Here is a 12,533-nt window from a genome sequence, read left to right on the forward strand (position 1 = left end):
TAAACTTATGTCTTTCACCAAATTTGAAAGTTTCTGGTTACTGTTTCTTCAAGTATTTCTTCTGTCAGCTGTGCCTCTCCTCTCCTGGACTTCTGTAATTACCTGCATGTTAAGACATGTCCATATCTCCCTACAGGTCCCTGAAGTGTTAGACATTTCATCGATATTGCCCTACAGGTCCCTGAGGCTCTGTTCATGGTTTTGTTTTGTTTTTTTCCTCCAATCACTTCCACCCTCTCTCTCTCTTTTTTTTTTTTTTTCACAGATTGGACAATTTCTATTCCTCTGTCTTTGAGGACTCTGCCTATTTTCTCTGTTATTTCTCTTCTGTTATATTCATTTGGTGAATTTTAAAATTTCAGATCTTGGCTGGGTGCAGTGGCTCACACCTGTAATCCCAGCACTTTGGGAGGCTGAGGCAGGTGGATCACCTGATGTCAGGAGTTTGAGACAAGCCTGGCCAACATAGTGAACCCCCTCTCTACTTAAAAAAAAAAAAAAATCGCCGGCCGTGGTGGCAAGTGCCTGTAGTCCCAGCTACTCAGGAAGCTGAGGCAGGAGAATCACTTGAACCCGGGAGGCGGAAGTTGCAGTGAGCCGAGATCACACCACTGCACTCCAGCCTGGGTGACAGAGTAAGACCCTGTCTCAAAAAAAAAAATAAAATAAAATAAAATAAATAAATAAATAAATAAAATAAAATAAAATAAAATTTCAGATCTTGGTTTTTTTGTTTGTTGTTGTTTTTGTTTTTGAGACAGTTTCGCTTTTGTCCCCAGGCTGGAGTGCAGTGGCACAGTCTCGGCTCACTGCAACCTCCGCCTCCTGGGCTCAAGCGATTCTTTGCCTCGGCCTCCCAAAGTGCTGGGATTACAGGTGTGAGCTACCACGCCCAGCCAGATCTTGTATTTGTTTAACCTAAAATTCCCATTTGGCTCATTTAAACATGTTTCCTCTGCTGAGATTTCCGGCACTTTGTTCATTCTGCATGCATTTCCCCTTTCTTCACTGAGCACAGTCCCTAAGCCTGCTCCAAAGTGCTTTTCTGATGACCCCAGCAGCTAGGTCAGAGCACGATTCATGTCTGTCGTCTTTCCCTTCGAGAAGGGCGCACATTTTCCCGGCTCTTCATATGTTAGTTTGAACTGCATCCCACACATTGCAAACGTCACATTGTGCAGACACCGGATTCTGAGATATTCCTCTGAAGAGAATCCATGTTTCTACTTAGCAATTAATTTCATTAGATTCAAACTGCAAACGCTGTCACACCTGCGGTGAGCGGTGGCTCAGGTCACTGCATGGCACGGGGTGCATGCAGGGGTCAGGGGTTTGCCAGAAACGAGTGGCATCTACACACAGGACTCCTCCTCTCTGATTCCTTCTGGGGCTTCTACTCTCATTTTCGAGTGGCTATGGGTGCCTCGCTCCTTCCCCTGCCTGCTCCTGGAACGAGGAAGGTAGCGTACTTTCTTTTTTGTTTGTTTTTCGGAGACACATTCTGCCTTGTTGCCCGGGCAGGAATGCAGTGGCGGCGATCCTCTCACCCCGGCCTCCTGAATAGTTGGGAATCAGGTAATGTTCTAGTCTTTTGTAGACACTGTGTTGCCCAGGCTGGTCCTGAACACCTGGCCTCAAGTAATTCTCCCGTCTCAGCCTCCCAAAATCCTGGGATTACAGGAGTGAGCTGCCCGGCCAGATAGTAGACTTTTTACTTTTTTTTTTTTTTGAGACAGAGTCTCGCTCTGTCACCCAGGCTGGAGTGCGGTGGCAAGATCTCAGCTCACTGAAGCCTCTGCCTCCCAGGCTCACGCAATTCTCCGGCCTCGGCCTCATGAGTAGCTGGGATTACAGGAGCCCGCCACCACGCCTGGCTAATGTTTTGTATTTTTAGTAGAGACGGGGTTTCACCATGTTGGCCAGACTGGTCTCCAACTCCTGACCTCACGATCCGCCTGCCTCAGTCTCCTGAAGTGTTGGGATTACAGGCATGAGCCACTGCGCCAGGCAGAGATAGCAGACTTTCTGTCAGTGCATTAGTCACCTCACACTATCATGTGGGGACTGTGGCTGCCCTCAGGGCAAAGATGCAAAAACAGGAAACTGTGCTGGCTGCTTCCTTCAAGTCTAAACTTGCCTCCAAAATTTGCCCCTCTCCACAGCCCTCAGGGAGCCATTTCTCATACTCTGTCCAGGGTTATAGTTGCGCCATGGCAGGGTCACTCTGTTAGAAGTTTATTCTTTCGCACTGGAAGAAGAACCCCATCGTATGGCTTTCTGTATCCAGAAACCAAAAGTTTCCAGACGGTGGGCACTGGTGTTGCTTCCCAGGGGCTCAGCTCTGGGCAGTAACAAGCCTGCGGTCTGGACATGGTGGCTCACACCTGGAATATCAGCTGCCTGGGAGGCTGATGCGAGGGGACTGCTTCAGGCCAGGAGTTCGAAGCCACAGTGCAGGTGCATTCAAGCTGGTCGAGCGAGGAATGCAGCTGCACTCCATCCTGGGCAACAGAGCGAGGCCCTGTCTCAAAGGAGACAAAAAAGCTTTGGCAGCACAGAACGTGGAGAGCACGGGCTGAAAGGACGAGTCTCTTTGTGCTACAGATCCTGGGTCTCCAAGGGATGTAAACCTGTTCACTGTCCAACAACAGCAGCAATCAACACTTACAGAGCACCTGCCACGTGCCAGACCCCACGCAAAGGGATCTGTCTTCACTAATGTCAACGATGCCTCTTATCGCCCCACTTTAAAGATAAGGAAAAGACTTGAACAAGACCACACGGTGAGTAGGCGGCACGGATAGGCCCATGCCAGGCCCTCTGACTCCAGAATAAACTGGTGTCTGACAGTTTTCAACTGCAACGTTCAGCAAATATGTTCAGCATGTCTGGCCAACTACCGTAAAATTGTATAGAAATTCTCAATTTAAGAAGTAAAGGCCAAGAGCAGTGGCTCACACTTGGAATTCCAGCACTTTGGAAGGCTGAGGCTGGAGGATCGAAGGCAGGAGTTTTGGGACCAGCCTGGGCAATACGGCGAAACCTTTACAGAGATCAGCCAGACGCTGGCACTCGCCTGTGGTCCCAGCTACGCGGGAGGGAGGTGGGAGGACAGCTTGAGTCCAGGAGGTTGAGGCTGTAGTGAGCCATGATCGCGCCACCACACCCCAGCCTGGATGACAGAGCAAGACATCTCAAAAAAAAAAAAAAAAAGGAAACGCATTGGATTTAAAAAATAAATAAACCCTTAATATTAGACTATTAACTAAAGTAAAAATAATAAGTGTGGGCCGGGCACGGTGGCTCATGCCTGTAATCCCAGCATTTTGGAAGGCTGAGGTGGGCGGATCACGAGGTAGGGAGATCAAGACCATCCTGGCTAACACGGTGAAACCCCGTCTCTACTAAAAATACAAAAAAAAAAAAAAAAAAAAAAAAAAAAAAATTAGCCGGGCGTGGTGGCGGGCGCCTGTACTCCCAGTTACTTGGGAGGCTGAGGCAGGAGAATGGCATGAACCCAGGAAGGTGGAGGTTGCAGTGAGCCGAGATCATACCACTGCACTCCAGCCTGGGCGACACAGCAAGACTCCATCTCAAAATACATAAATAAAATAAAATAAATAATAATAGTAAGTGTGTTACAGAATTTTCCAGCATACCTAGAAGTGAAATGTATGCCGACGAGAGCACGGAGTGTAACTGGAGTCTGTTCGCTAAGGTTCTGTGAAGCACAGGAATATTTTTAAAGATGGATTACAATAAGCTAAACGTGCATATTTAATCTCCAGAGGAACCACTTAAAAAACAACACAAAGAGGCAGAACTAAAAAGTTAGCAGAAGAGATAAAATTGGATTAAAAAACACAACTCAATTCACCTACAAAAAAGGAAGAAAAAGGAGGAGCAGGGAAAAGTAGGTGGAAAAATAAAATCGAACATAAAGATGGGGGACTCCAACCCAAACACTCTAATATCGGCATTAAATACAAATGGCTAAATCTTCAATTAAAAAGTATCGATTAACGTCACTAACTATTAGGGAAATGCAAACCAAAACCAAAATGAAATACTACTCCATACCCATGAGAATGGCTATTACCAAAAATACAGAAATAAATGTTGGCGAAAGCATGCGGAGAGAATGGAACCCTTGTGCACGCTGCTGAGAATATAAAATGGTGTGAAAAACGGTATGTCAGTTTCTCAAAAACTAAACACACACACAGAATTAAACACAGAATTACTCTATGACCCAGGTACTTTACTTGTGGGTCTACACCCCAAAGAACTGAAAACCAGGACTCCAAGAGATGTCTGTACAACCATGTCTTAGCAGCACTGTTCACCACAGCCACCACGCCTGCAGCATGGCCCACCACGGCCACCACGTCTGCAGCATGGTCCACCATGGCCACGCCTGCAGCATGGTCCACCACGGCCACCACGTCTGCAGCATGGTCCACCATGGCCACGCCTGCAGCATGGTCCACCACGGCCACCACGTCTGCAGCAGCATTGTTCACCACAGCCAAAAGGTGGGGCAAGTGTCCACCCACAGATGAATGGATAAACCAAACGTGGTCTATACACACAGTAGAATATAGTCCTGAAAAGAAACTTTGGATGCATGCTACAACAAGGATGAACCTTGAAAACACTATGCTAAGTGAAAGCAGCTCATCACAATAGGAGAAATACCGTATGATTCTACTCATGAGGTTCCCAGGGTCGTCTGTCAAATTCATGGAGACAGAAAAGACAACGGTGGTTACCAGGGGCTGGGGGCAGGGAGGAACGGGGAGTTGGTGTTTAATGGGAACAGTTTCCTTTCCTTTCTTCCTTTTTAAAATGTCTTTCTTTCTTTCTTTTAGAGACAGGGGTTTGCTGTTGCCCAGGCTGGAGTGCAGTGGTGCGATCACAGCTCACTGCCATCTTGAACTCCTGGGCTCAAGCAACTCTCCCGCCTCAGCCTCCCAAGTAGCTAGGACTACATGCCTGCCACCACATCTGGCTAATTTTATTTTTATTTTTCGGTAAAAAGGGTGCCTTGCTGTTTCCCAGGCTGGTCTTGAACTCCTGGGCCCAAGCGCTCCTCTCTCCTGCGTGTCTTAATGCATGTGCACTGGATAAACACACGTGTAACGTAGGACCCATGTTCACTGAGAGGTGAGACATTTACGTGTAAGACAATGAGGCCCTGTATGGCCAAAGGTGAGGCGGGGCCTGGAAGTCACGCCAGTCACATCCTCTATGGACCTTCAGAACCAGTCCGTGGTCGGCGGTGTCTTACCAGGAGGAAGTTACCGACAGTGATGCTGTAGTTATGGCCGGGAAACAGGGAGTCAGTTAGCGCCTGGCAGCGAGCCATCACTGTTTCCATTCCGCTCATCTCAGGCCAGTGCCTGCTTAACTGCTAGAGAAAAGGAATCCCCTGGGCACGTTCCCAAGAAAAACACCACCTGCCCACCAAACATGTGCACAAAAATAGGCCCAAGGTCTTCGGACGCTGGAAACCCACCCGAGCGCCCTCAGAGACCACGAGCCCGCAACAGCGCGTCCCACAGCAGCTCCTCGTGCAGCGCCTCAGAGGAAACTCCAAAACGGTTCTCTGTGTGAACCGTGGCAGACGCAAAACCGCCCACACATGTGACTCCTAACACTCAGAGTCAGCGCTCTGGTCCTGCGCGGCAGGCAGGCACTGGAACAGCCTGCGAGGCGGCCTCCGCGGGTCTCAGGCAGATTCTCCATCACGACAGGAGTCTGGGTTACGCAGGTGACTCCTTTGTCAAAACAAGTTAACTGGACACAAGCTCTGTGTGTTTCACTGCATATAAATTATGCCTCAGTAACTAAATAAACGCATTTTCTATTTTGAAAATCTCATTGGAGCCACAAAGCTACATAATGGGGTGAAAATTTCTACAAGTCAATGTAAAAGTTAGTGAGAATTTAAATTGTGCTATACACTGTTTCACCACCCTTATTTTCCCTTAGAAGAACTGGTTTCAGGGCAGGTGTGGTGACTCCGGCCTGTAATCCCAGCATTCTGGGAGGCCGAGGTGGGAGGATCGCTTGAGCCCAGGAGTTCAAGACCAACCTGGAAGTGAGATCTCATCTCTACCAAAAAAAAAAAAAAAAAAAAAAAATAGCTGGGCTTGGTGGCACATACCCGTGGTCCCAGCTATTTGGGAGGCTGAGGTGAAAGCCTCTCTTGAGCCCCGGAGGTCAAGGCTACAGTGAGCCACGATGGCACCACTGCACTCTACCTGGGCGACAGAGCCAGACCCCGTCTCAACAACAAAAAAGAATTCGTTTCAATGAAAAAATGATGGCTCAGGTCACTGTGATTTTAAGTAAGTATCATCTTGCAAAACCACCCTGTAAAAGCAACCACCGGCTGGGGCAGTGGGTAGACCACACCCACGCTCACCGTAATGCCAGCCTCCCGGCAGCAGTCACTGCACAGGGAGGCGGGAGGGCCCGCTGGCGGGCTTCTCACGCTGCCGAACCCCGGTAAACACAGCACCAAGGGCCGGCTGGAGCTTCCGCTGCACCCGTGTAGCTAATGCTGGTCATCTTCATAGCAAGCAAAGGAAGCCAACGTGAAACGTAGCTTTAAGGGCCCAGTGAGAACTGTCTGGGAGCCTTAAACGCAGGCCTCTCTATCTAAAGATCCCCTCTCCTGCTTTGATAGAAACAAATACCGCGAACCCCTTGATGGGCTGTGAAGGAGACATCCCCCTTTGTTGAGGTGCACGGTAGACGCTGCCCACCTACCCGTGGGCTCAGCACACCCAGTCGGGCTGTTGCCGTAGGTGGAGCAGGGCAGGATCGGGCCCACCCCCCACCAGGAAAGTCAGGTCAGCATCAGGTGATGGTCAGGTGGCTGTTAACTGTCTCTCCAAAAGAACTGGTTGCAGCCAGCGCCAGGGAAAGGCAGCTCCCAATAGCTAGAAAACACGCGAAACTGGTAGCGTGTGCACTGAGAGGCAAAATGGCGGCGTGTAACTGGTCTATGACCTTCCAGGGACGTTTGACAGGCAAGGGAAGAACGCCTCAGGTGAGCATGAGCACTACTCCAGTGAACACACGGCGCATGCTCCCTCCCTCCAGGGACCACACGGCGCACGCTCCCTCCCGCAGGGCGCACACGGCGCATTCTCCCTCCAGCAGAGCGCACACGGCATATGCTCCCTCCCTCCAGTGAACACACCGCGCATGCTCCCTCCCACCAGTGACCACACAGCGCATACTCCCTCCCTCCAGGGACCACACCGCGCATGCTCCCTCCCTCCAGGGACCACACGGCGCATGCTCCCTCCCGCAGGGCGCACACGAGGCATTCTCCCTCCAGCAGGGCACACACGGCGCACGCTCCCTCCCGCCAGTGAACACACCGCGCACGCTCCCTCCCGCCAGTGAACACACGGCGCACGCTCCCTCCCTCCAGGGCCCACACCGCGCACGCTCCCTCCCTCCAGGGCCCACGCCGGGCACGCTCCCTCCCTCCAGGGCCCACGCCGGGCACGCTCCCTCCCTCCAGGGCCCACGCCGCGCACGCTCCCTCCCTCCAGGGCCCACGCCGCGCACGCTCCCTCCCTCCAGGGCCCACGCCGCGCACGCTCCCTCCCGCAGGGCGCACACGGCGCATGCTCCCTCCCACCAGTGAACACACTGCGCATGCTCCCTCCCACCAGTGAACACACGGCGCATGCTCCTTCCCTCCAGGGACCACACCGCGCATGCTCCCTCCCTCCAGGGACCACACGGCGCATGCTCCCTCCCACAGGGCGCACACGAGGCACTCTCCCTCCAGCAGGGCACACACGGCGCACGCTCCCTCCCGCCAGTGAACACACCGCGCACGCTCCCTCCCGCCAGTGAACACACGGCGCACGCTCCCTCCCTCCACGGCCCACACCGCGCACGCTCCCTCCCTCCAGGGCCCACGCCGGGCACGCTCCCTCCCTCCAGGGCCCACGCCGCGCACGCTCCCTCCCTCCAGGGCCCACGCCGCGCACGCTCCCTCCCTCCAGGGCCCACGCCGCGCACGCTCCCTCCCTCCAGGGCCCACGCCGCGCACGCTCCCTCCCGCAGGGCGCACACGACGCATTCTCCCTCCCGCAGGGCGCACACGGCGCATGCTCCCTCCCTCCAGTGAACACACTGCGCATGCTCCCTCCCACCAGTGAACACACGGCGCATGCTCCCTCCCTCCAGGGACCACACCGCGCATGCTCCCTCCCTCCAGGGACCACACCGCGCATGCTCCCTCCCACGTGCAGCAGGCTGCTGCGTGGGTGGACAGCCCACCCTGAGGAAGGATCAGGGAAGAAGGGGTGCAAGACCCTAGACGCCTGCCAGCGTATAAAACCCCAAGTCAAAAGGTGAAACCACGCACCTGATCTCTCACAGTGCCAGCCTGGCCCTCTTCCAAGGGTACTTCCTTTCATTCCTGCTCTAAAGCTTCAACTTTCACTCCTGCTCTAAAACTTGCCTCAGTCTCTCCTTCTGCCTCATGTCCTTCCACCGAATTTTTTCTTCTGAAGCGGCGAGATTTGAGGCCACCGCTGACATACTTTGGGGCCGCGACTCAGATACATTCTGCAGGTAACAGAGCTCTGCGGGCTCACCTGACCTCCATGGTCCATCTTAGCACACACAATCCTCAGCCGGAGTGGTGAGAAGCGGTGGCTCTTTCTTTTCTTTGTGAAACAGGCTGGAGTGCATCGTTGTGATCTCGGCTCACTGCAGTCTCCACCTCCGGGGCTCAAGTGATCCTCCTGCCTCAGTCCCTCGAGTAGCTGGGACTGTTAGTGGCAGAACATATCCCACTTCTGACACCAAAGCACGCTAGCAGCAGTGAATCTCAATTCTTCCCTCCTCGGAAGAAAGAATTTGAGCGGCAGGAGGCAGAAGAGAGCCAGGTAGTTTTACAACAGGAGCAACAGTTGATGAAGAAGCTTTGGAGCAGGAATGACAGGAAGTAAAGCACCCTTGGAAGAGGGCCAGGCGGGGGACCTGAGAGATCAAGTGCGTGGTTTGACCTTTGACTTCGGGTCTTCTACCGGCAGGCTTCCGGGGTGTGTTACTTCTCCCAGTTCTTCCCTCGGGGTAGGCCATCCTCACGCACGGCTGCCAGCACTTGGGAGGAAGTATGCGCAGAGTTTACTGGAGTTGTGCCCACGCTCCCTCTAGGCCTTCTTTTTTGAGACAGAGTCTCGCTCTGTCACCCAGACTGCAGTGCAATGGCACGATCTCGGCTCACTGCAACCTACCCCTCCCGGGTTCAAGCAATTCCCTCCTGCCTTAGTCTCCCGAGTAGCTGGGACTACAGGCGAAGGCCACCACGCCCAGCTAATTTTTGTATTTTTATTAGAGACGGGGTTTCACCATATTGGCCAGACTGGTCTCGAACTCCTCGCCTTGTGACCCGCCCACCACCACCACCCCGGCCTCCCAAACTGCTGGGATTACAGGTGTGAGCCACCACGCCCGGCCAAGGCCGCCTTCACTGACCAGCCAAATGTCCCTGGTAGAGGGGCCCTCTTCTGCCCTGCTCATGTCTGACTAGCAACCTACTTTAATGGGCCACAGGCGCTTGCCACCATGCCTGGATAATATTTTGTATTTTTTATAGAGACGGGGTCTCCCTATGTTGCCCAGGCTGGTCTCAAGCGATCTCACACCCCAGCACCTACAGCTGTTCTTTAAATGAGCTACCCAATAAGTCAAAGCTAAGGTGGAGAGCAGCGGCAAGGCAGGGAGGGGCTGGGAAGTATCTCGGGGGTTCCCGGGATGCTGCCCGTGGACCCCAGCGCTGAGGTGACTGCGCGTGGAGACACCTGCCTGACCGGCTTTTAGGAGGAGTACTGGGGGCAGGATGTGTGTGTGTCAGGAAAAGAACGTTTCTGTATAATTCATAAACATGTATGTTAAAAACAACGTGGCCATGACGCATCCTGGCTGAACGCAAACGGGGAACGGAAACCTGAGTAATTGGGCTCATCACTGAACATCCCGGGCGGCTGCCCCTACTCCGGGGCTCGGTACCGGCACCCTCTGCGAGGACGACGGTTTCCCAGGTTAAGCCATCGGTTTCCCAGGTTAAGCCATCAGGAAACGGGAAGACGCCTAAGAATGATACAATGGACTCTGGAGGAAAGGGTGGGAGGGGGCGAAGAATAAAAAACTACAAATAGGTTGCAGTTTGTACTGCTCGGGTGATGGGTTCACCAAAATCTCTCAAAAATCACCACTAAAAAGCTTACCCATGTAACCAAACCACCTGAGCAGTAACCTACGGAAAAATAAAAGAGGAAGACGCAGCTCTGCCTTCTCTGCACACTGTGGTAATACTAAGAAAAACGAAAACCAGAAACAGGGTGCCAAGTTTGACATCCTGAAATTTAACAGGACGAGGCGGGTAAGAATTCAGTCACAAAGTAGTTTCCCAGGGAAGAAGCCGCGTTTGCTTTGAAACGTGGTAACAAATGCACCCGAACACCTGGGCTTAAATTACACTCAAACTCAAACATCGACTCGCTGCCACCGCAACGACGCGCTCCTGAAAGACAGCCCACCCACTAGCCCTCGGCTACTGCAGGTGACAAACGGACAAAAACAAATCCCAAAGCCTCGCGGGAAAAAGACCCGAATCGTGGCCGACTTCTAGGACACCGGGGACCGCCGGGGCCCCCACTCCCGGCTGCGGGGAAGGAGAGGCGAGCGCGCCTCCTTTCTTCTCCCGGGGGCCCGTCCTGTCCCCTCCCCAGGGACCCCCTCCCCTGTCCCGGGAGCCCCTCCCCTCCCCAGGGACCCCCTCCCCTGTCCCGGGACCCCCTCCCCGCCCCTCCCTGGGCTCCCCCTTCCCTCCTCAGACGCCCCTTCCCCTCCCCAGGCGTCCCGCTCGGCCTGGGCGCCTCTCCCCAACAGGACGCGGCCAGGCTTGCTGGGAGGCGGCGACGAGGACGCGGGCCCAGGCGCGGACGGCTTCTCCGCGCGCTGAACGATGGGGGACGTGCAGGGGGCGTCCCTCGGGCCGGGCCGGGCCGGGCCGCCGACCTTTGTCTGCCTCTCGCGCTCCCTGCGCCGACCCAGCCGCCCAGACGGACCCTGGCGCCCCCACCCGCTGCCTTCACGCCAGCCCCCAGCCCCTCACTCACCCGGGCGGCCTCCGAGTTTCTCTTTCGTACACCCCGCCCTCAGGCGGCGGCGCCGCGCCCCCTGGGACTTGTAGTCTTTCTTCCGCCCCGGCCCCGGCGCCAGGCCCCGCAGCTTCCACAGAAAACTACAACTCCCGGAGGCCCGCGCGAGAGCCGCCCTCGCCCGGTGGTACCGTCGTGCGAGGCCGTGGGTGGGGTGCCGGGGCGGGGCGCGGAGCGCCCTGGGAAATGTAGTCCTGGAAGACCCGGCGTACGATTCGGCCCCCCCCCCCGATAGGGAGGGACTACATTCCCCAGGATTCCTCGCGCGCCGGCTGCTTGGCGTTGCCGGGAGACGGGGCGGGGCGTCGTCGCGGTCTCCCGGGCGACGGCCCAACAGTCGGCTTCCTTAGTGTTCCGCAGGTTTAGGCGGAGGCGGAGCGTTTGGGGGCGGCCGGGGCGGTGGCTTCGGCTTCGGCTTCGGCTTCGGCTTCGTCTGCACCAGGTTTGGCCGCGGGCGCGCGGAGCCCCCGCCCTCCAGACCCACGGAGCGCCCCGAGCGCCTCGCGAGCCGCCGCCAAATGCGCCCGAGGTCCGCGGCCGGCGCCTGTGCTGGGACCTCGGCTGCCGGGGTCGGAGCGCGGCGGGAGAGACCCCGGCTCGGGTGCGGGGCTAGGACGGCTGGGACCCGGAGGGCTCGCGGGGCTCCGCATCTCGGACGGGCCAGGGCCCTGCGGCCTCAGGACGCTCCCCCGTGAGTCTCGGCTGTCCCGGGGTCCGGGTGGCGTCGTTGCCGCACAGGCCGGGCGCGTGGGTTTCTCCGGGACTCTGCCTCTGAGCCACCCTCGGAGGAAAAGGACCGCTCTGCGCGTCCCGCGGCTCTCGCAGCTTTCGGCGAACACCTTTAAAGGAGCTCCCCGAAGGAACTGGGGGCGTCCGTCCGCTCATCAAAGGCTTGGGTCCTGTCGGTGTCCCCGGGCCCTCTCCTGGCTGGGCCAGCGCACAGAGTTGGGGGGCGCTGCAGGTGTCCCGGGGCCCCCAACCTCCCCAGACCCCCCAACCCCCTAGGACCCCCCCAGATCCCCCAACCCCTCAGACCCCCCAAACCCCCAGACCCTCCAGCTCCCTTGGCTCCCGGGAGCTCCTAGGCCCACCCTGCGTGCTCTCTGGGGTTGTTCCCCGTTGGTGGACGCCGCTTCCGGATTCCCTCCCAAGTTTAAATGCCAGAGATTTCAATGGAAATAAAGCTCCCATCTTAACAGCGTGAGGATGATTTCTAAACAGGAGTATTGGGGACAGGTGGGGAAGCCACGCTTATATCTTCTCTTTAGAAGGACAATGTTCGTCTGAGGGTCCATCCCAGGGTTCCCTCGGGGCCTCTGTGGAGGA

The 12,533-nt window shown here is 55.5% G+C and overlaps 1 protein-coding gene across 3 annotated transcripts in view; it reads right to left on the reverse strand.

The window, feature by feature from the left end:
- The window catches only part of C1H1orf159 (chromosome 1 C1orf159 homolog), a 31,646-nt gene extending 20,433 nt beyond the window's left edge, over positions 1-11,213 (reverse strand). For 2 of the 3 annotated variants that reach the window (XM_050786573.1, XM_050786554.1), the window contains exon 1: positions 11,166-11,213. The gene's annotated coding sequence lies outside the window, so the exon portion shown is untranslated. Of the gene's footprint in view, positions 1-5,290; positions 6,444-11,165 lie in introns of those variants that run through there. The other variant, XM_050786563.1, reaches the window with a different exon arrangement.
- Positions 11,214-12,533: the final 1,320 nt, after the last annotated feature.

Source organism: Macaca thibetana, chromosome 1, assembly GCF_024542745.1.
Source record: "Macaca thibetana thibetana isolate TM-01 chromosome 1, ASM2454274v1, whole genome shotgun sequence".
Lineage (NCBI taxonomy): Eukaryota > Metazoa > Chordata > Mammalia > Primates > Cercopithecidae > Macaca > Macaca thibetana.